The following is a 23,779-nucleotide window of genomic DNA, read 5'->3' as shown; positions in this document are numbered from 1 at the left end:
GTTGGATTTTCCCTCAGAAGACGTACAGATGGGCTAAAAAGATGTCAAGGCCTTCACGCAGTATTACCAAGCTAAGTCCAGGACTGTATCTTGGCACTAATATCTGTAGTGGTGTTACACGTGGTGCTTGGGTGTATTCTTCTTTCCTCATGTGTCCTCACACCAACGAAACACTGCAGGTGATCAGCACACTGAATTCCAGTTTCTGCCAGAAAGATGAGCTGCTGAAAATGTAAATCTATAGCATAAATACTAGCTTCATGGGAGAATAACTTCAGGTTCATTCTTCTGAAGAAACCTTTCTTAAACCACAGAAAATGAAAGACATCTGCCAGTTATTTCTATCATTAAGCTAAAGATAGTAGTCATAAGAGGGTTTTGATAAATCAAACCATCTACTCAAATAATAAAATAAATGACAAAGAGACTAATCATTAAAGGAGATATAGTAAATTATATGCTAAGAAAAATATTTTAGAAGGAGTATTGGCATGACTCCAGACTACAGCTCTTACACTTTAAGAGGACATTTGGAACAATCTAATCAAAACACAAGATAATCAACCAATTCTAAGCCATCACCTGAGTTATTAGGTTTTTTAAATTCCCATTGTGAATTGGATTACTATAATAACATGGCTTACATGGTCTTAAAATTAGATCCTAATTATTCTAGGTCACACCAGAAAAATAAAAAGTAAACCCAAGGGATTTTAGGCTCAGGAACACCAACTTCAATTTCAAAATGAAATAAAATTCTAACCCTGTGACTCCCTTTATTTTTTATCATAAATAAATATGATAAAAAGCTTGACATAGTTTGTAGAGTAAGCACTGGAAAACCCAGGTATGATACGCATCTTTAGCTGAATCTGTCTCGTTCTCAGGATATCAGGTATGAATGGAAAACCCCTGTGCTTGCTTCCTTGTCATGCGGCTGTGACTGGATCTAGGGAAATGGTTGAGATAGATACGGATTGGCTGTGGTGAGATTTTCAAAACAGTTTGAAGGGATTTCAGAGTAGATGGTCTAGAGTCCTTTTGGTACAATGTAAAAAAAAAATCTTAAAAATCAATGCTAAACATTTCTAGATCTTTTAAGAAGCTTTCAAAGCCTGTTTGGTATAATATGGTCCTACGCATCCAGCTGTAGGGAATGTGCTGGTGCCTTGACAGACGCTCAGATGCCAGGTGTTTCCACTGAAATGCAGTAATTAAGACAGAGAACTTGCAATACTCTTCAGAGGGCAACATTTTAAGAGGACAAATGCAAAGACTGCTGATTTCAGGCCCAGGTTGTATTATTTCAAGCTCCTGCGTCACGGCACATCCCAGAGGCCAGGAGCCTGATGACGGGGCCGGTGCAGCTGTGCCACCGCCTCTGCCTGGCCAACGGAACCAAGCTGCAGCCATGCAGGGTCACATATGGCCACATCCAGGTGCCACCCTTGTGCATTGTTTTCACACCTGAGTCAGGCTGACGGGAGGATGTCCTGTGTCACTTTGCTGGTGCAGTTTGAGGGACTGCAGCCAACACAGCAGGTGTACTGCGGGGAGCTGGGGCTAAAGCCAGCAAAGCTCCAGGTAAGAGCCGTGTCTTTCCCCGCTGTTTTTGGGTCACAGGGCACCGGGACCCGCTCTGGCCACCGCCACCAGTTTGCAGAGGGACAGCTCGGTGCCTCTGGGAGGGCCCCGGGACCCTCGGCGGGCAGAGCCCTCCACCCACGCCTGTTGCGGGGGGGAGCCGGCCAGCGCCCCTCTCCCGGCTGCAGAGCGAGCTGGGGCGGGGTGGGGGCGAGCGGGGCCGCCCCACACTCGGTGTTTTGGGACGTGGCGCCCCCCGGCCGCCCCCGCCAGGCTCGACAGCGCCCGGGGTGCCCCTCTGCGGCCACCTCATGCGCCGGGGGAGGCCGCGCCCCCCTGCGCCGCTCGCTGCCGGGACGGGCGGCGGGGACGGGCGCGCCGGCTGGGGGGCGGCGCGGCTCGGCTCAGGGCGGGCGCGGCAGCCCGTCGCCTCCGGGCTCGGCCGCGGCTGCCGGCGGAGGGAGGGCTGAGGGCAGGGCCCCGCCGGCCGCGGGAGCGGCACCTCCGGCCCGGGTGAGGGCGGCGGGCGCGGGGCGAGTTGGGCGGGCGGGCGGCGGGGGAGCGGCGCGGCGGCCCCGGCCGGGCGGGCGGCCCGGGGGGTGTCGGCGGCGGACACAGCGGCGGGAGCGCGGGAGGGGCCGCCCGCCCTGCGCCCGCCAGCGGTGCGGTCCCGCCGGCCGAGCCCTGCGGAGCGGCGTGTCCAGGTAACGTGCGCGTCCCCCCGGCCGCCGGCGCAGCGACCCCGGCCCCGCGGCGGCCGCCCGCCCTGGGCACCCCGCTGGCGGCCCGGCACCGCGGGGCTTGGGGAAGGGGCACGGGCAGCCCCGGTGCCCCGAGAGGGAGAGCAGAGAGCCAGTGGCTGCGGGGGGTGCGCCGGGGAGCGTGAGGTCCGGTGCCCGGCCGTGTCCCGAGCGCTTCGGTGGTCGCGGATAAGTCACGGGTGCGCCGGGGGTGGTGCGTGCCCGAGGTGCCTCCGTGCGGCCGGAGCGACCGGCTGGGGTGCGTGTCCTCGTTGGGGGCATCCTTAGGGAGCGCCCGGGAAGCGGGAGCGGGTGCCCCGAGCAGGTGCCTCTCGGCACGCAGGGAACTGGAACGACTTTTCCTCCGGCAGAAGCGCCACCAGAAGCGCTCCAGGTGCAGTTTTTATCTACGTCTCCCTTCTGAAATTATGTTTGTATGGTCACATCAATCCGTAGTAAGAACGTGAAGGCTACAGAGTAAAAACATCGGCTTTATTTACATAGTGACACTGCTTAGTTGTTTAACGTAACTAATACGTTTGCGTTAATACATTTCTGAAAAATAACCCTTGTACATCGGGACCGTAATTAAAGTTGTACGGACAAGAGAATGAACAACTAACCTGCAGTTTGTTGATGCAAAGGCTGTTCCTATAAAATCAAATACATCACTGGTTGCAAGGACTGTCCTTGTACTTCGATCACTCACGAGGCAGGAATTTTTCTTTCTGATTGCAACAAAACGTTGGCAGTAAGAGAATTGTTTCATAATTCAGTTATGAATGATGCTCCTCTGCATTTGTTAAAAGTTATTTGTGGACTGAAGAGCAGACAAGTGCTTCGCGTGAAGGAAGAAGTAAGAGTACCAAAAATATTTCCGAAGCAGTAGATAAAATGAGCTGCAGTGTGCTGTTTGTCTTGTTGGTACAGATGCACTCAGTTCTTAAAGGTTTGAATTTTGGAAAGTAATGAGCGTTCTGTCATTCCAAGAAAATCCTAGCTTTCTTTGGGAGTATTGTGGTTAGTATTGATAAATGTGAAAATGCATAGGGCGTGTTGAGTTACCCCATATAACTTCATTACCTTTTGTAGCTAGAAAGAAGTTTGGATTAAATACTTGATCAGAACAGAGACCTTGAAGCTGAAGGAAAGAGCATGACACTTTGTTTACCTTTCCTCACTGAAGAAGTCAAGGGAATGAGAATGGTCTGGTTTTTTTCTTGCTTCAGTTGTTAATATTCCCTTTGAAATTATGAACTTCAGTGTTTGTGCTATGATGTGTATGAAATGTTAGTAGTAGAAATGTAGTGGATAAAAAATACTTATATGGAAGTTAGATGAATTGAAGCGTCACTAGAAATACCCAAATAACTTCTAAAGGCAATCACTTTATTGGACTAGTAGAGTGAAATTTTAGTTCTGTAGATTGGTTTTGAAATACACCCTGTTGGAACAGAGACCAGTCGACTTTATTTTTTGTCTTATAACAAATCTAAGCAAAGCAGCATAACATAGATCAGTATGCTGTAAAAATATACATGACCTTCAAAATCTTGACAAATTTAAAAGATATTGATGCAAATCATGAAATGCAGAGAGAGAGAGAAACTCAGCCAGGTCACATTTTTAATCTGTCTGGAAGTGCAAAATTGTTCCCTTGTGGCCATTTATTGATATGCCCTGTTCAAACTGTGTTTTCTGTTAGTGTGACAAGTGTTTTTAATGAATCATTTGGAATGTTCCTGCTTCCTTCGATTTCTAACACCTGGGATGAATCTGTGAAGAATCATACGTGTAGTTTTCTCCATCAGCTAAAGATCACTCTTGTGAGAGACTGTACATGGGACTTCACTGATTTTTCTGGTGAAGTTGCTCCAGGACCTTGCTCACTTCTCTGGGCATGGATCCCTCTTGGCTGGTTTTGGGGAAAAAGCAAGGGAAATTTCCGTGTGGTCTCCATAGCTTGATGCCCAGAGAGCCTCCATTTACTGCGTCTCCCTAGCATGCTCCTTATTCCCTCAAACAGTTTTGTGAGCAGTGAAACAATGCAGGATTTCCGGTGGATGGCTTGATTTGTGCCACTCTGTGGCATCCAGGTCGGCTACTCAGACTTATGGGATAACCACCAGCACTGAAAGGGAAGAATTACAAAAGTAAATCTAAGCAATCTTTTCTGGCAGAAGTATTTGGACAGTAAAACATCAGCATTAGAATGGTTTAAGAGTATGGCTTTGCAGAAATCCTAGAAAGTCAGAAATGGTGATCTGATATGAAAACCTTCCAAATCTGGCTTTCCTCACATGAAAAAATGTGTTCTGCACTTGACTTAATAATTCTGGTTTTAGAAAATTTTCCTATTTGAGATTTCTGTTTGTTATTTCTTCCCTTTGGTCCTGACTATATTCTTTTCAACCTGGTTTCCTAAGGAGATGAAGCTAAAATAATAATAATGCTGTTTGACTGATAGCTCCCCTCATTGCCCCAGAGTAATTTTTTACCCCGGGGCATCAATTTCAACTGATATAAATAGAAAAGTAGAGATTTCAAAGTGATGAAATTCTTACAAACCTCAAGACTGCTGGTGACCAGGGAGATGAGAGAGATGAGGTTGATGCCCCCACTGAAGGAAGAGCTGTAGCAAGCATTCAGCTTATTAGACATCAGAAAATTCATCTGGTGATCCATAGGATTCTGAGCTTCATAGCGTCTGCTACTACTCAAGGGTTGGTGATTATATTTTTCAATTTCTTTGCTCCTTGGGAGTGCAGTCTTGGGAAGTTTTGATCATGCTTTTTCTTCTCCAAATAAGCTCTGTTTGTCTGAGATGTTTCTGTATATGAGATACATATAAACGCTGTTCCTCAACTTCAAAAACTAACTTTTTGTTCCTAGCCCATAATTTAACACTTCTAGGTACAGGGTTGATAGTCGATGGTGCAGTAATTTTCTTTTGTCATCTTGGCTCAGTGCAAACACTCAGTTACTGTCGTCACAATAAAAACTACTTCCTTCCACAGTCAGTTTCTCTGAATTGCTTACAAGTTTTGGATGAGACTTTAGTTTGCTTCCTGCTGCCACTACTGTTTCTTCTGGTTATGGCTGCAGTCGAATGTCCTCTTCTGCTTTCTCCGCACAGCGGGATGCTCTAACACTGTCCCCATGTCATTACAGGAGAAGGATAATGGAAGAGAAACATGAAAAGGTATTGTGAGTTTATCTAGCAAGACCTTTATAAATACGCACTGCTTTTATTGTCTTCTAAGTGGTGGTTATTGTTCTGATTATTTGTTCTGTTACATAACTAAAGGTAAGAGCTATATTTATGTGTAATTGCACATTTTCTCCTTGTCTTTCCAGCACTAATACCATCACAATACTTGTCATTCTTCTCTCTTTCATTACCTCCCTATAAAATTGCTGCGGGTGGGGTTTTTTTGGTTTTGGTGGTTTGGGGTGTGTGTGTGTTTCCATTTTGTTTTGTAGGAATAGTGTAGTACCTTGATTTGCTAGGGTTTTTTCCTATTGCAGAAATCCTATCAGCTGGACTTGCTCTCTGGGCATGAACGTACATATATAAATGGAAGCAATTTAATAAAGTGTTTAGTAGATAACATTTATTTATTTTAAAATATTTGTTTGCATTCAAGTTGCACTAAGCTTTCCTTTGCGTCTTTTAGAAATCGTTTATATATTGTTAAAGCCTGCATTCCCCACTAAAGACAGAACACTGTTTGACTTTTTTCTCCTGGTTTACATTAGCAAGAGGAGGAATGAGGCGCACAAGAACATCTTTTTCACTGGGAACAAGCCCATATGCTCATGTAAGATCTTGCCTTGCCTCACCTTCTTGCATTTCAGTGGAGCCAAACATCCTTCCTTCCCTGCCACAAGGACCTGGCCCCTCCTGGCAGTCCCGCTCTCCACACCCGGCGGAGCTGCCACCAGCCAGGCTGGGCTGTGTGCCTCCCAGCTGGTTTAAGAGTCAACTCCCACAGCAGTTTCTCACCCCCCACCCCTCACCAGCAGTTGCAACACTCCCAGAAACGCAGAGTGCAGAAGCATACGTAGGTGCTACCCAGTCTGTTTCAGTTAAGATGCATCCAAGGGATCATTAAATCCTTCCAGGAGAAGTGTTTAACTTGTACCACTGTGACAGATTGGGTAGGTGTGCAAACCCATACTCTTACCTTGGCAGGCTGGAGAAGGGCAGTGACATCCTGCAGAGTGTAGGGTGGCCCCTGCCCAGAGGCCAGGGGGATGGGCTGGGGTGGGAAAGCCACCAGCTGGGCTGAGAGCAGGAGCCCCCCTTAACATGGTTCTGCTGCGGCCAAGGCAGCACATCTGACTACAGCCTAAAGAAACAGGATCAGTGAAGGGAGATGATGATTTTACCAGCTGGGTCAGGTTTGCACTGCCCATGGGAAGATGTGTGCCTTGAGCAGCCTTTGAGTGCGGAGGTGTGTCAGGTGCGAGGTGTTCAGCTAGCTTGCCAAAGCACAGTAAGCGCTGAATATATGCAGCAGAAAGTTTTCTGCGTGTGCTTGCCTGGTAAGTGGCACACACCTTTCTGTGCAGACCCCAGACGGGGGGGAAGTTCAGTGCTAGGTTGTGTTGCAAGGACACAGCTCTTAATTAAAAACCTTCCATTCTCTGTGGTTTCCTTAAGATCCCAGAGAAACAACTGCAGATCAGAGAGCACTTCTTACCTTTTTCTTCCTTAATCCAGATCAGTCAGTTTTTGCTGCATACGTAATGATAGCAGCACATTACTTGCCTCTCTGTTAGCTTTCCCTGTCCTGTCCACATACTGCATCTGACAGGGGAGGGTGAAGTGGTTTGTAGTGCACAGTACTGTTTATGTTTGCAGGTCTAAACACCTGCTGATGCAGAACAGGGGAATAATTTATGCTGCTTTCCAGCCTTTGTGGGCAAATGGGCAGCCTTTTCTTTTAGCCTTTTTCTATTACCGTTGAAACTGTTTTACAAACTTCTGTAGGAAACTCCTAAGTTTGTCCATAAGCTCCTGAGTAACCTGTAACTGCGTTTCGTAATGCAGCTGCAGAGTTGTTAAAATGCCCTTGGAAGATGTACTGCATTCATCACCTCTTGGGTAGGTACAGCTTCCTCCTCTGCAATGAAAATCCGTTCTTTAGAGTCAGCCATGGTTTGGATTGACATCCTGCAACTCCGTTTGTGGAAAGAGAAGCAGGCAGGTCAATAAAAACAAGTATTAAAGCAAACATCACTGGAGTACACAAGCTGTTTTTACAAGACTAATGCCTTCACATCTCTGGGTTTGGTCCTTGTGGTTATTATCCCTGATAGAGCAGGCTGACTTGTTGAAGGGTAATGTCACTAGGATACTCTTAACAGTATTTTGAGTTAGTTGTGAATAAAAAACGGTTAGCAGTACCTGTGTGATAAGGCTTAAAAGAAAAGCAACCATCAAAAGTGAATATGAGGAGAATAAGGGAGGAAGGATGTTTCAGTTTGTGCCCCCAGAGCTTTTAATAGTGCTACTTCTTTATACTTTCAGGGTGGTACTGCATTAAAGTGTGAACATTTTTCCCCATGATGTAACATTCTGATAAGGAAACATCTTGGAGTTATCCTATATCCTAGGGAGTGTTTATGTGGAAGCTCTGTGGCTGTGTGTATATTTGTGTATGCTACAGAAAATACCTGGAAGTATGGTATTTCGTGATCTCTGTATGATGTCTAGTGACTGAGGCTGAGATATCAGGCAGACATTAAGAAAATGCACGCAACTATGTGCTCTGTCTGGATAAAGTATTCGCTTTTGCTGAGGCTTGACACCTCCTTTAAATTCTGTTTTGCCTAGTTTTGAATCTTGTATCATTTGTATCCTCTAGCTGAGCACTTCACCCATCGATATTTGTAATTTCATTACAAGTATCTTGCTTTTCTTCAGACAGAAGCAGAATTGTTGGCAGCTGTTATATATTTCATACTAAGTAATGAAAGTGCTCTGTGACATATTGCTGTGTTATGCCAAAGAGATTATCATTAAGGTAAGTCTACGCCCTCCCTCTGCCTCATAAAAAGTAGCTTTAATTCTTGGGCAATATGTGGTATGCTTTGTTCATAAGGAATTAGTATCTACAAAGGTGGATTTTATAGTCCTTAATTAAAAGAGTTTCCATTAAATAGCGTTGGTAAGTTTTGTCCTGTAGGTATTTATATGGAGACCTTGGCAGGTCTCTTCTGTCTGTTGTGAACAGACAGGTTTTGTTTGTTTGGTTAGATAGGAGGACTAAAGGAAGCAGAAGGCAGGAAGACAATGTCTAAAGCTTCTGTCTTTGAGTGGACAAGCAGTTCTGTAAATAATATTTGAAATGTAACCAGAATTTCCCCCTCGGTACCAAGCAGAAGGATGCGGTTTGCCTAATACCTGAGGTATACATGTTTCTTGGGGCTTAGCCAGTTGTGAATAGCGTTGTTAGCCTTGGCAGATGATATAACAAGGTGTTGAGTGATCATACAGCACTTCATCTTAATTTAAATCCAGGATATAGCGGTAGTGCTGGAGCTTTTCTGCTGCTGTATGAATAAAAATTTGGAGGCTTGGCTTTATAGACTGTCCTGCAAAAAGGGCAAGCCGCCCTGGATCTGAGGAGCCAAGCAGCACTTTGCATTTCTGTGGCCGCTTCTTCCAGAGCGTGAATGGGGTGCTCTTACAAAGATAATTTGTAATTGGAAGACTAGACACTGGTCTAGCTGTAATCCTGCCTGCAGCCAGAGCCACGCTTGGACGCGGGAACGTGGCTCTACTGCTGACGCCAGGAGTCAGATGATGCTGTGGAGCTGCCAAGGGCTGTCAGTGTGACTCACCTTACTGTTCCCCTGTAAAACAGGGTGCACCTTCCTTTGGGGAAGGAGCCATTTCCTAGAGTATCAAAGGCACGATGGTCATGGCTGGAGCAGTTGCCCTGGGAGGAGAGGCTGAGGAATGGGGCTGGCTCAGCCCTGGGGAGAGACAGCTCCAGAGGGGCTGTCCACACCTCCCCCCCCCCCCCACCCCCACCCCCCGTATCTGTGTAGCTGCAGGGAGGTGGTCAAGAAGAGGGAGCCAGAGACAAGGGGCATCAGTTGGACCAAGCAGAAGAGGCTCAGATGGTGTGCAAGGAAGAGGCTTTCCCCTGGGCCCAGTGAGGCAGAGGCCAGGCTGCCCGGGGAGGCTGTGCTGGCTGCATCCTTGGGGAGTTTCCATCCCTGAGGGGGCACAGCCCTGAGCAGCCCCGTCTGACCTTGGCACTGAGCTGCTGCAGCAGGGCCAGACCAGGACCTCCTGAGGTCCCATCCAGCCTGAGCTGTCTGTGACCCTATCATTCCAAGTTCAAAGCTGAGCCTCTGAAAAGCACTGCAAAGTCCTTGCTACCATCTATGCATGAAAAATATACAAGGGAAGGGAGACCCTTATTTCCCAGACTGGAAGAAGGCCAGTGACAGTACCTTTAGTAAGGAATAACAATTAGGCGCTTACAACAGCATAGCGGTTTGCAGTCCCTGCCTTAAATACCTTGCCAATATCATCTATCTTAAATGTGGTTAAATTCGATGTTGTAAAATCATTTCTAAGTGTGCTGCGCGTGCTCTGTTTCAGGCTCCAAGTCTAATTCAGTTTGCTGCTAGTTTTGTTCACCTAAGAAAAGCTTTCTCCAAGGCATGATATAGTACCATAAATATGCAGGGATGTCGTAAACATGTTTTGCTAAAGTGTTAGTGTGATATTTATGTTCTGTGTTCAAAAACAAAACAATGATCCTGTTGTTTTCTTGGAAGAAGGCATCCATGCGCAATGGTGTGATTTTGATTAAAGAAAGGTCCCTCAGTGAGGATGAGGTTCTTCTAACATATCACAATTGGTTTTCTTCTTGGGAAGCTCAGGTGTTAGAAATTCTATACTACCCTTCTTACGTTTTCTCTGAATGTCTTCTCAGAAGAGCTGGAGTGCCATGAAACCTCATGATAATGAAGTCTCCAGAGAAGACAGCCATTGACTAATGCATTATTAAGGTCGTGGGTTGTTTCTGTTTAACAAAAAAATGCTAAAAATGTACAATAAAACCAACTGCTTCTATAATAGATACCCTCTCAGTTTAACAAACAACAAGTAAAAAGCTCCTCTCTGTGTTGTCAAAGCTTTTTCATAAGTAGTGATTGAACGTGTGTTCCCTAAGTAGTGTAAAAGTGTTTGCATTAAGAAGCCAGTGGTGCTTTCAATCACCTCATCGCTCTTCCCTGTTATTACTCAGAAACTGGCACTAGAAGTGCTTGCTGTTTACCTCGGAGAGCTTAAAAAAGCTGAAGAAGATGAGTGTGTGATCGTTGGAGGAGTATTTGTTTTCTTTCCCCTTGAACTTGCATTTGTTTGCTGGAAAAAGCTAGAATTGCGGAAGGAATTTAACTGAATAAAAATAAATGTCAGCCGATTCCTAATGGAAACATCCTGTTATTGATGTGGTTGGAAGCTTCCCATTTGAATGTGGAATGCGTACAGCAGAGAGCCAGAGCACAATGCCTTTAGGAAGAAGACTTACTGAAAAGGCAATGCTCGCTTTTCCTGTTCTGAATTTGTAGTTTTGTTATTTGTAGTTTGAAGAGAGCGTACATGCTGTCCATGCAGTTCCTTTTATTAATGGGATAACTCACTTTTATGTTGCTTCTCTCCTTCCAGATTCTCATTACTTGCAGGTAGCTGTTAAGTAGCACTTCAAAGTAAAACAGAATGGGACAATGTGTTTTTCAGATTTCCCAATAAAATCAGTATATTCTTTCTGTTCTAGAAAGTTTTGGAAGTAAAATAAGTAAATATTAATTCATGATACTAATTCATTTATCATTACTGATTATTAAAATAATTCCAAATGGGAACCTACTTGCTATAATCACATTTAAGGAGAAAAAAATTCTTGTTTTGAGTGAACTGTAATAATTGTTGCATCTTGACACAGAAATGAAATGTTATTACAGAAAGTTAGCTATCTTGAGTGGATATAATAAGACATTCAACTGTATAGTCACTGTGTTAATTGAGTGGTTAACAAGCCAGCCTTTGTAGAGAGTTAAATTATGTCATACAAAGAACAACTTTGGATGCCTCTTTAGAAAGAAGTAGTAATTGGGGAAGTGTCTAAAGAGTGTAGAAGAGAGCTGAACAAATTTGCCCAGCTGACCTATTTTGCAGGTTCACATGGAGTGGCATCTGCCTCTTGATTCTGACTACTAAAAAAAATCAATTAAAGCTTCACATCATAATGATCTTCAAAGTTGCATGTTCTTTAGATATCTGTGAACCTTAGAACCTGAAGTTCTATTGCTTAAACTTAAATATTTATACCGTGAAAGAACTGAAAGATGAGATTCACACGTGTACTTTTTTACAGAAGAAACCTTTAAGTATACTTAATTGCTTGATCAGCGCTTACTATAAATTCTTTAACTATGTAAGTTTTCTAAGCAAACATTTTGAAAGGAAATGGTAACTATTTAATTCTGTATTTTGGCCTCATTTCTTCTGTACCTTTTCAGAACTTAGGAAAAAGTGTGTAAGATTAGAGGTGAATCAAAGCAGATTAAAAAAAAGGTCAATTTAAATTTTAGACAGCACAGCGCCTCCCCACCACCCCTCTCCCCATCCTCCTGATGCTGTTGCATGTGACTAAGGCCACCAAAAAGCTGGGATTTCCAGCCCAGACCTTTCTGTAGGTCTACCTGCATTCCTACCTACAATCCTACCATGCAGGGTAGGATCGAATACATTTGTTCCCACTGTTCCTGGTTGAGAACTGGAGAAGAGAGATAACAGCCGGTGCTGCTGTCTCTGGAGCGAAGGATGTTTCCTGTAATCTTAGTTTCCTTGTTAAGACTTTCCAATGTCGGTATTTCATAGAGGAAGAAAAGTGAGGCTGACAGCCCAAGCTGCCATCTGACGGGAGCCACATTTGATGTATAGATGGCAGCAGATGGCTTAGTTGTGTCTGTGACAAGTGAGGTGGTCCAGCAGTTTAGGCTTCGTAAAGCAGGAGCCCGTCAAAGGTGAGACGTGATTATCATTTGAAATGAAACTTTTCCCAAAATGGGGATATTTGCTCGGATGTCTTACCAGGAGCTGGCAGGATGTTCTGGCTCCACTCCTCTGAGCTGCTCCAGCAGACAATGAGCCAGTCTAGACAGCTGAACAAAGTATGTGCAGGATAAGACCTAGTCCTGTTTTTCCAGTGTCCATGTTGACCTATCCTATGTTTCAGGGCAAAGACCATGGTAGGAGCCTACGTAGAGATATGCTCTTTTGATGGAGGCCTTCTTAAGGCTTGCTCTCTTAAGAGGGAGTACAGAGTTCAAGAGCATGAGGATAGATGGCTCATCACTAAATGGGATGTGTTGAGGGGGAAGATGCTCAGCCTCGGGCAGCGTGGGAGCTAAAAACAGCTTGGTGGTGTTGGAGCTGTGCTTGCACAGCACCAGCACAGCCAGTACCTAACTTAGGAGGGGCTGGAGCTGTTCTGGGTTTGTTCAGAGGAGTGAATCCTCAGGGGAAAAAAACCCTGAAGCTGAGGAAAAAAATATTATGGCATGGTCATGTCTGGTATCGGTATGGGAGTTTCAAAAATTGTTAAGAAAATAAGCATATGGACTGCATAAAAGGCACATAGGCTTATTTTGAGTCAGGAACATAGCAGACACTGTTCTCCATTTTACATCTCTTCAGAAAGTGTCTTCACACATTTTCCTGTAGATTTCTGTCTCTGAATTTAGGGAGGGAGGAAGGTGAGGAGGAAGGGAAGCTGAGGAGAAAGCAATGCTGGGATCTGACAGAGATTAGCACCAGTTTGTTTGCAAATGGTAGCTGCAGAGGAGCTGCAGCGATGTGTTACATTGTTAATTATGTTTCAGTGTAAAAGCTGCCACTCAGGAGAAAAAGGCGTTTCCAGTTACAGCTCTGTAGTTGTGTAGATCCTAGGAGAAATGCCATGCTGCACGAACATGGTGCTTAGCATTTGTTGGTGAACTCTGACATCTTGAAATGATACTTCTCTAACAGAGATTAACTGTGCTAAACATTCAACAAACACTTACTGAGACTCCAGTTTGAATGTTTAAACCGTGAACAAAATACAAGGAGAAAGCCACCACTAATTCTGTAGCATCTGTTTTCTGGAGAAAATTGGACTCTCACTTTCTAAATCAGAGGAACAAAAATAGCAGGGTGTTTTTTTCTCAGATCATGCTGCATTTGGTGATAAATTGCTGAAAAATAGCTCATGAACTGTCTGTACTTCTCGTCTGGGGTGCTGGGTTTGCAGTATGTTCACTTGAACGTCTTGGGAAGGGCAGCCGCCGGTGGGAGGGGGCAGCGCTAGGGTGACAGGCCAGCGGGTGGCTTGGGGGGCAAGGTCTGAGGCATGTGGAAAGGGCTTGAGGGTCCCCTGCTGTGTGCCGTTTGGCCCTGGGGCTGTGCGCTGTGACTTTGGCAATGGGCATCAATGCTACTGGGCAGAAAGTGAGGTAAGAGATCGGGATGGTTTGGTGTTACAACCAAACTGGGCAGGATGAATTTAATGAGACCTGGTGAATACTTCTAGTCCATTGAGGAGAAGGGTGGCTGACTAAATGACTTGGCAACAGCAGTTGTACCTGGGTATGGTTATCTCATGTTTTAGGAGCTGCAGCAGGCATTCCGGTGCAGGTTACTTTCCTTCTTCAAGGCAGAGGGCACTTTGAATAGCATTTGAAATCTTGGATCTCCCCCTCCTCTGTTAAAAAATGAATGGATACTATAAAAATACCAAAGCTAGTACATTTCCTCTGGTCATAAATTTCCCACAGAAAGATTGCTCCATACTCAACAATGTAATGCTAGAACTGGTACTGGTGCTTGGGTTTCACAGGTTTTATTAAAGTATCTTGACTGTTCAGAAGAATAAAATTGTGCCGGTGGTGTTGCACTATTTTGTACTGTATATGCAGTACTGAATTGCAGTGTGTGAGGTGGCTTCTGTTTTGGTGGTAAGGACTTATTCTATTCTCATCTCCGCTATTTAGGAAGAGCTGTGGTGTTACAGTGTACCAGTGGATCTGTATAACCAAAAAAGATACCGATAATCAAACCTGGAAATCTGTAGGAAAGGTTGTTTTAGTTATCAGATGCACATCTGCCCTTTTTCCATCCACTAACTTGCTGTTTTAACAACTCTAGGGTGGCACAGATTTGTTACTAATCCTTGCTTTGAACCAGCAGTGCCTACTCAGGTAATGCAGGAATTGTACGGAGCTTTAGATTGATGGTTGGTTCAGATTAAAAAAACCCACCCCAAAAGAACAAACAAAAACCCAAACAGATCAAAAGAGCTTTTCTATTACACCACCAAATTGATAATTTCTAATTCAGAAATTCATTTAAACCTTTCTTATCTTTCACAACTTGATGTTGAAAGGCATTTTTACCTTGCAACCCCGATCTTTTATTTGGGTTTGTTTCTCTGGGATTGAATAGCGCGGGGAGCTATCCAATGAATCCTGAATGAGGTTGGGCAAAGCCCGGATGCTGATGTGCGGTGTAGCGGTACCTCCCAGCGACGCAGCAAGTACCTCCTTCTCCACATCCAAGAGTGTGGGAAATGGGGAAGGAGAGAAAGGTCTGCAGCTATTTGTCTGCTGCTTGTCATATCGCATGCATTAAATGTTCATACTGTTGGCTTCAGCCTCATGCCCCCACCTAAGATTGGTGGATTTGTGGCCACTTGTGGCCCAAACTGCTGCGCAGTTCTTCAGCCTTTTCTCCAGCCTGCTGATGAGCCACATCTGGCTGTCAGAGCTGATCTGTGCCAGGGTCTAGGCTGTGGCAACCCCCAGATCCCTCCACACTGTGGTTTCGTGGTGAGGCTCCTGCCAGCTGGTTATGGGGCACCCTGCACTGGAAGTGTTCCCCTGTGGCTGGAGACCATCCTTCACCTGGGGATCTGTGAGGCAGGGGCAGGTTTTCTTACAGATCTCCAGCTCGTTCTCTCTAAAATGGGGAAATGTTACCTTCGGAGTTATGAGATGAAGCCTTCAAAATGCAGAACAGACAACTGTGTCACCAGGGAAGTTTCTTGAAAGACTGAGGAGTTTATGTTCTAATGAGGCAAATGAGTGAGGTACTCTGTTCAGTTGTGCCCAGCAGGTGGTGATGGAAATTGATTGTGAGAAAGTTTATGATCCCAGAAACATTTATTTGGTACATATGTAAAGCATGCTGCACAACACAAGTGTTCTGCCATCGCACCGACCAGGCACTGTTGTTTCACTCAATTTCTTTTTCTCTACAGCCACTGAACTACTCCAGGTCCATTGAACTATTTCAGGTCACAGCAAGCAACTTGAAACCACACTCTACTAAATACAGCTTCCCTGGATATGTAGGTTCAGCATATTTTTTTACTGCATGAAATCTCAGAAAGGCTATTGGTATATCCTGACTTCGATTTTTCTTTTTAAGTCGTTTACAGCTTCAGAGAAAATTGCCACTTGCGCTGGTAAAGAACTTAGTGTGAACTTGCAGCTCATTCTGTTTTGATGATGTTATTTTGTCTGTGACATTTCTTGGTATCTGGTACCCGTTTTTCATCATCCAATTCTGTAGTTGAAAGACCACAGTTCCAGGAGAGCAGTTCATTTGTAGATGTTGCTCCCCTTTTCTTCATACAGATACAGTTTTCATATATATATTGAGTGTTTTGACAGTCCGCTCCCAGCTGTGTTCAAAATGCACATCTCTTAAAGAATCACATATTAGCTCATGGAACTTGGCAAGCATGAAAACTGAGAGGACAGTGTAGGACCGGCTGACTGATGCATCCTAAAAAGAATGCGTGGTAGGAGCTTGAGTGTCAGGCACAAACCACTGACCAATGGTATTTGTGGCAGGGTAGCTTTTGTGCTTCTGAAGACACGATACTGCTGCTAAATACTTGCTGTCTCCTTCATGCTGCCCTGAGGAGTCTTGGAGAAGCAAAAAATTACTAAGGAAAAATAGTGAGAAAACTCAAGAGTACTGTATAAGAAGTTGGCTGTAGAGCTTGGACATCCTTTACTGGCAATAGGCATGCTTGAATTGGTATGCATCAATATTTTTCTGATGTTGAATAAAACTCTGAAAGAAACTTGGCTAAATACACGAAATCTTGAGGTCTATGCTATGCGTCTCTTAATTTCTCTGAGATGTATCCTACCCTATTCTATTTCTGTTGGGATTTTATGCATTTCTTTGGAAGCATTGCATCCTTAGGAGAATTTGGCAGCTTTTTCAAGAGCAGCTTCCTGCCTCAAGAGGTACTTTTAGCCAGCTTAGACCCACAGGTCATTAATGCCTAGGTAATGGACCACTCAGGACTTGAAGGGTAGAGTCTTGTATTGGTGCCTGTCTGCCTTCTTGAGCTTTAGCGTAAATGAGGGTGAATTTGGCTTCTGATATAATTCAGAATATCTGTTATAAATTGTGCCTGGCTGCATTGGCCTGTCAGATGGTTCTCTGCAGCACAGTGGTGCGCTGGCTCTGCTTTTTCTTTGGTGATGTCCCCCATACCAAGGGCAATTAAAAAATCTGTAGATCTGCCTGTTTGTCACTGTAAAGCTCCATTGTTGATTGATGTGTGGCCCAAACATATCCTTGTGTAGATATTGACATCTGAACTGTGATAAGAATAAGCCAGTGCATTTGTCCTTTTACTTAATATGAGTAAAGGGAAGATTTCATTATTGGAATGAACAGAGAGAATGCTGTTGCTGTGCATCCCTGAGAGAAAGATCGACCAGGGGTAATGGACCTGGTGAAGTAACATCAGAATTATGTTCACTTTCAGGCTGCTAAAGCTGTCTCCCGTGACTTAGGTGGTATACATAGCAGAGAGAAGAGCAAAACCACCACCAGATTGCCTGGGGTTTGGTTTCACAGCACACTGAATCCAGAGGTGACCTTCAGTTATCATCAGTGTGATATCCTTGGGTACACAGTGTGCCAAGGCTTCCTTCCATTGTTTTATTTCAGGTTTGATCTCAGTGATACCAGATGTAGAATAACATGCAGTCAGTCACAGCCTGTTAGGTTGAAAGAGAAATATTAGCAAAGGTGATTATGGAGCCTGTGTGATGGAGACCCTTGTGCTAACAAAGTAGTAGTTCTTGTGCAGAACAGTTTTGGTTGAGGGGAAAGGGAGGAGAAGATGTGATGATAAAGTGACATGAAATTGGGGAGGGGAAGATGAATGGTGGATTCAGCAGTGAAACTGGACATAGGACAGCAGTTTTCAAACACGCTTTCTTCTCTTCAGGCTTATCATCCTTATGCCATTGACACCAGTTATATATCTTTTTTTCCTGTTTTTGTTATTTGCTATCTGCAAATATAAACACTGTGTTTTCATGATGTGTAAAATTGCATTCCCCTCCTGATAGCTCCAAGGAGTCTTGCAGGGGGGCTTGCAAAGCAACTGTAAAAATCCCATTTGATGGATGAAGGTATAATGGAGTATGCAGAGATTAAGGCTGGGGTTTAATGATTCCTGCTTTCCCTCCCCTGCTCTCTGCAGAGGTGCTGTTCCCGGGACAGCTAAGAGTGCAGTTCTAACCTTGAGGGGTTCCCTTAGGCTGTGGCTGTGTTTGCCCTGCACAGTGCAAGAACAAAAACTGAAGAAAATGCTTTTCCATTTCTACTGTCCCTCTCCACCTCTGCAGGGATCAGATTATGATTCAGTCTTCCCTGGGACTGCCTTCCCCTCACCTCCAAATGCCATTTAACTTTTGGCAAGCCCTGGTGTGCTGGCAGATTGCTTCAGCTGAACATTGGCAAGTGACCTCAAGCTGCAGCTCGGGTGTGTCTGAGCTTCTGACACCCTCTGTCTTCTAATCATAGAATTTAAAGAGGGATTTTGTTTTGGAACTGCTGACTTCAGCTCTCACATCTATGCTGATGGCTTTATTTATGGCAGATACAGCAGATAAATTGTCATCTCCTGACTGCCCGATGTCAGGGATGTCTCTGTAGACAGGAGAGCAGGTGTTGATTCTTTGGGGCATTTGACTTTTAGATTTCCTCAGCATCACCTTGCTTTAAAGAGCACTGCTTCAGGGATTGATTGCTCCTGTTGCCCTGCAGCGACCAGTGGAGAGTTGCTGGGCTTCGGGGATGATCAATATGCAAAAACTTGTGTGTTCATGTCTGTGTGCTGTGAAACCTCCCATTTTACCATTCAAGCAGAGTTCAGTGCAAGTGGAAGGGTCAGACGGTTTCAACAGGAAGACAAAATTGATATTATGTTCTTTTCTGATTGAGCTCTTTCAATCTTCAGAGTGCTTTTTCATTGTCTAATGCTTCTTTGAAATAAAAAAAAAAAAAAACCTGAGCTGAATGAACAGTTAATGGGATCCTTTCCCATTTTCATCGGAAAGCTGTAATGTCTTATTAGCCCGAAATACCCTTGTAATTTTCCACTTTCAGATTCTGCTTTCTACCTCTCCAAAATCAGCAGACTTGTTTGACTTCTTGCCGTAGGAGGAACTAGTCCTTCCCCTCTGCAGGGGATTGCTGTGGGGCTAGTTGGAAGTGGTCTCACACAGAAGCTTCTGGAGGTGGAAATCAAAACCGAGTGGTTTTGTGGTCTTCTTCATTAGAAACTTGATGTTCTGCCCTGCCACAGCACTGGGCAGCAAACACTGGATTAGAAATCTTGGTGTGCTGTGCTGTTCCACTGCTTGGGTGTCAGAAAGGAATCGGTTTTCTTAAATCAGTGTTGACTAAATTATTTGCCCTGCTCTTTGGTATGGGAGGGAAGTTTTCCATTTGCTTTGAGCTGACATAATAAGGATTTAATTTGGGAGTGGGTGGGTATTTTTATTATCTTTATTTTTGTATTCTCCTCCAGAGCATAAGAACAGTCGAACTCGTTCAGATCAAATGGCTATCTACTGCATAGTGCCTTGCTGCTGAGAAAGGTCAAAAATAAGTGCCTAGGAAAAACACTATGAGCAGATGAAAGTACTTCCCCTTGTGTATTCTCCATGTGTCCAGTGCTCAGCAGCTAGCTCATGGGTTACTTGAGCCAGATACAGGATCTTTGTGTTTAATAGCTGTTAATAGATTTTGCTTTCTTCTGTATTTTTTTTAAATGACCTTCTCAATGTTATTAATTACCTCCTGGACCTCTCAGTCATCTCTTTAGATTGAACCCAGTTTTCAGATCCAGGATAGATTTGTCGCAGAGAGCCAGAAATTGTTTCCTGAAGCCACCTGCATGACATCAGGCAAGTTCTGTCTTGGAAACAATTGATATTTGTTGCCTGCTGATTCTGAGGACATTTGAAATGCCAAGATCACGTGTCATGTAAAGCAATCCATAAATCTGTGGTGTGGGAATTTGCAGTGTTGGCTTCTGACAGAGATCTTATCCAGGGGAAGGACATCCAGAATGATAGCCAGTCTTCTCAAAGCTAAGCCTGACTGCTGCTGTAATTCAGCTTTCTTTTGGGTGTCACTGCTACCTTTCATTGCTAGCTGGTGTAATTGTCTCTTTATACCTACCCCAGCTGTATCCATTGCTTTCCTGTCCACTTCAGGTATACAGGGGTCTTGCCAGCGCTTTGCAGAGTAAGCAGTTTTGAAGGCAGGAACGTTGCTCATAGAAATAATGTTTCTCATTATCTGAAGGGTAGTGAACAACCTTCAGATCACCTACCTGCTCTTGTTTTCAGAAGGTATACATTGAGATGTCCCAGAAGAAAAGAATGAAACAAGAACTAGTAACAGCTCTGGAAGAAACAGAAACAGTCCTGGTGATTTTTAAGATCCTATTGAGAAGGAAAGCAGAGCTTCTTAACGTCGTATTTCAAGATCCAAAGAAAATACATGTTAACAAAACATGTGAACTTGTGTAATTAAAACTAAAGCCTAATTAAAATAGATTATTTTTACACTGTATCTTTTAACTTAAGTTCTTAGAGATCCCATAGGAGAAGTGCAGATATTCAGCAGTTCTGCAAATCAGTAAGTAATTCAGTAGACACTTACAGCCAGGACTGTTTAGGAAAAAATGCTTAATTAAGCCTTATAATGTAGATGGACTTGTTTTTGAAAAATTGTTTTTCTTTTGCTGAAAACAAGCTGCTTTGTGGTGCTCGTTCCTGAATGTTTACAACAGATTTTGAGTTTGAGATGCTTATCAATAAGTATTAATAACACTGGATATGGAAAATGTTTTTTTCTCTCTGCATCTGTGAAATTTCTTTTGAAAGTAGTAGAATGCTTTTGCTTACACAAGTTACTGGTAAAGAGCTACAACTGTAAGTAGATGTGGCTTAAGCATAAGATAATCTACTGATCAGCTATAGACATTCTTTTAAAATTGATAAAAGAAGTCATGAAATGTCATTTTTAAACATATTTCGCTTCAGGTAATGCTCATGACACAAGTTGTGTAGCTAGTTGACAGCATGAGATCAGAAATTAAATTGTCCTCCCTTATCTGTTCAGATGTAGAGCCCACCTATCTCTGGTCTGGAAATGGTAAAAATGTGCAAATGTATAAACTCCATCCATTTTTGAAAGATAAACTTCTCAAATAGGAGTTTACAATATGGAAATCATGCCTGCCAATATCCTTCATGTTCAGCATAGGCTGTATGAGGAGGATTAAGTCATTGTGCATCCTTTCAGGGTTCAAAGATACTTCACAGAAGGTAGAATTCCTCACTGCTATTCCGAGTTTATACAAAATCCCCCTCTTTGAGCTGCCCTGCGTCTAAAATCCTGTAAATGCTCCCCCTGACCAGCACAAATCGGATCAAGTATTCAATCCAAATTAACTTAATATCTATCTTTCTTTAATATAGACACCTTTTTTGCTTCAAAGTCTCCAAGGACTCCATAGGCACCACACTGAAGTGGGGAACAATCACTCGGGTCAGTATAATTATACTGCACCCAGGAGAAATTGTGAGAAAGGATTTTTTCATTGGAGAGACCATGTGTAAACCTCGCACAGAAAGGACAGGGGAATCTCTGAAGCTGCTCTGTGTGCACCTTAAAGATGTCCTATAAAATTCAGAAGAAAGAGTAAGTCGGTCCCTTACAGCCAAAGTGATGCTGTACTTGCAGTCACGGGAATAGGTGGGAAGCCTAAGGAGAATGGTTTCTCGGTAGACTGAAGTTCTGGTCCCTCTCCTGCAATAGAGCTGTACTCAGCCAGTAAGCCTGTGCATTTCAATAGTTGGCCGGAAATGCCTTTCAGTAGAGCTCAACACTTTGGAGGCTGCTCCTAACACAGATGCAAACTCACCTGAAGGCAGAAGGAGCCAACTGGGTAAGTATGTCAAGAGCCTAACTGTGAGGGCCTCCATGTATAAAAAGCACTTCTTTAGCAGTGTCTGTAGGCTGCCCCTTTCCATGTGTGATGGGCCAGAGCTGTCTCCTCTGGGTTACCTTTCTGCAGCCCATGGTATGGACAAAGAGCAGATGCACTTGGGACATAGGTTTGGAGGTGCCTCCACCCCTCATTCCAAAACAAGTGGGAGTTAGGAGCGGTTATGCCTTCACTGGAAACAGAACGTGAACAAAAATCAAGAATAGCTCTAAGGTGCCATTTCTTCCTTCTCTGTTGGCATGTCCATTGGCTTTTACATTTTTATCTTGAGAATGATTGGGAAAGGCATGGCTACCTTGGGAAAACAGTGGCAGGTGAGCGTCTGGAGAGTTCACTGGTATTTGCCATGACTTTCTGTGATGCATAAAATCAAACGTCTGGGTCCTTAAGGCCGTACTCACAAGTATTTGTGATTTAACAGCTCTTGGTAAAGATCAAACACACACAGACACACACACACACCCAAGTTTCATTTTACTCCAAATAGGTCAAATTATTTGAGAAAAGACAGAAGTGAGGATGGGGTGGGGAGGTAGACTCCTAAACTGTGTGCACTGAAGATCTAAAGACTCAGGCCCTATAAGGGATGCCCCCACCCCAGGGTGGGCTGGACATCCCCCTTGCTTCACCAGCCAGCTAGCTAGAGGCTTCTGCACAGTGCTCCTGTTTGTGTGTTTCACAGGCGGGGAATGACCACAAGTGAGGGTAAGGACCCTTAGCTGGAGTCTTGGGGGAACAAAGGGAGCTTTGTACAGGGACACAGAGCGTCCTCTCGGGTGACTTGCCCCTCTCCTGATCACTGGGGAGGTGGCTCTCGCTGGGGATGGGTGCCTGAAATCCATTCCTGGTGCCACTGGAGGAGTGGAGCGCTGAGCTGCAGAAGGTAGCAATTTCTTTTACATTTCACAGATAGAAACTAGTGGTTGTTCAGTCCATATTGCAGGTAAATGAATACCATAAATACTGTCTTAGGAGTCAGGCCTCTGTCTTCAAATATTTTTGAGCTTATTCAAGCAACTTCAGACTATGCTACTGACAGCAATGGGCTGAATCGGTGGTCTTCTTCCTCACTGCTTCAGAGGGGTGTTGGTTTTGATGCTTTCAAGTTTAAATTTAGTAGAGCATCAGCCTCATCAATCACAGTATGAAGACTGTCAGAGACTTCAGGCTTTATCTTTGCTTTTTGCTCTTCTCCAAGACACAGAAAGAGGAGGGGAAAACAGCTGTCAAATGCTTCTAGGAGGTAGTACTGAGACTCAGAAATTAAAACCGGACTAGGGCAAGAAAATGTTTACTGTAGGTGCCAGGGCTGGAAGTCTGAATCTGAAAGGGGAACTCAGACAGCAAACTTGCTGACTTGTTCTGCTTGCTAGTTCTGCTGTTCTGATTCTGTTTGCTTTTTATGGATCAAATTTTTATCATGTATTTATTTGACTACTATTTTACACTAGTACAAAAGGAAAATGTATTATCAAATCTAGTGAACTTGTGTTTGCACTTGTATAAATAACTTTAGCAAGCTATTTATTATTTATTTATACTGTACAGCATCAGAGGATAAAAAACAGTCACAGTGTAGATGTGCTTACATAAGATTGTATTCCTAAGGGAGCACTAAAAAAAACCAACCCAGCCTAAATGGCACCTGCCACGTCCAGTATTGGATATTTGAAGTTCATACACACAAGGACAGTAGTAAATGAAGGCAGCCTTAACAGAAAGCATCAGTTCAGCATACATTTCAAAACTTGCAGTACTGACAGCTTCTACAGCATTGATGAGTCAGCTGCATAAGGGGGAAAGATTTGTGATCTTACTGTCAGCAAAAGCACATGAAGACCTGCTAGAGAAGGTAATGAAAATATTCATGAAGTTGTTGACCCTCATGGCTTTTTTTTTGTTACACCTAATTTATAAATAGATATGGAAAACAAATGAATCATTATTTTCCAGCGGCTCTGTTCCTTGGCTGGGTTTTTCCTGAACTGCATGGTTAATTAGTTATTTATGACAAAGTTGTTTCAGGGCGGGGGTAGACTG

At 44.0% G+C, this 23,779-nt stretch overlaps 1 protein-coding gene across 8 annotated transcripts in view; it reads left to right on the top strand.

Annotated features, from left to right (window-relative positions):
* Nucleotides 1-1,449: 1,449 nt before the first annotated feature.
* PKIB (cAMP-dependent protein kinase inhibitor beta) overlaps nucleotides 1,450-23,779 on the top strand; it is a 56,054-nt gene continuing 33,724 nt past the window's right edge. For 2 of the 8 annotated variants that reach the window (XM_056343180.1, XM_056343176.1), the window contains exon 1: nucleotides 1,956-2,097. The gene's annotated coding sequence lies outside the window, so the exon portion shown is untranslated. Of the gene's footprint in view, nucleotides 1,585-1,938; nucleotides 2,098-2,128; nucleotides 2,289-5,495; nucleotides 5,527-7,406; nucleotides 7,439-8,256; nucleotides 8,357-23,779 lie in introns of those variants that run through there. The other 6 variants (XM_056343174.1, XM_056343181.1, XM_056343177.1 and 3 more) reach the window with 6 other exon arrangements.

The sequence above is a fragment of the Falco biarmicus genome, chromosome 6 (assembly GCF_023638135.1).
Source record: "Falco biarmicus isolate bFalBia1 chromosome 6, bFalBia1.pri, whole genome shotgun sequence".
NCBI classification, from domain to species: Eukaryota; Metazoa; Chordata; class Aves; order Falconiformes; family Falconidae; genus Falco; species Falco biarmicus.
This window is presented reverse-complemented; position numbering and strand designations above follow the sequence as displayed.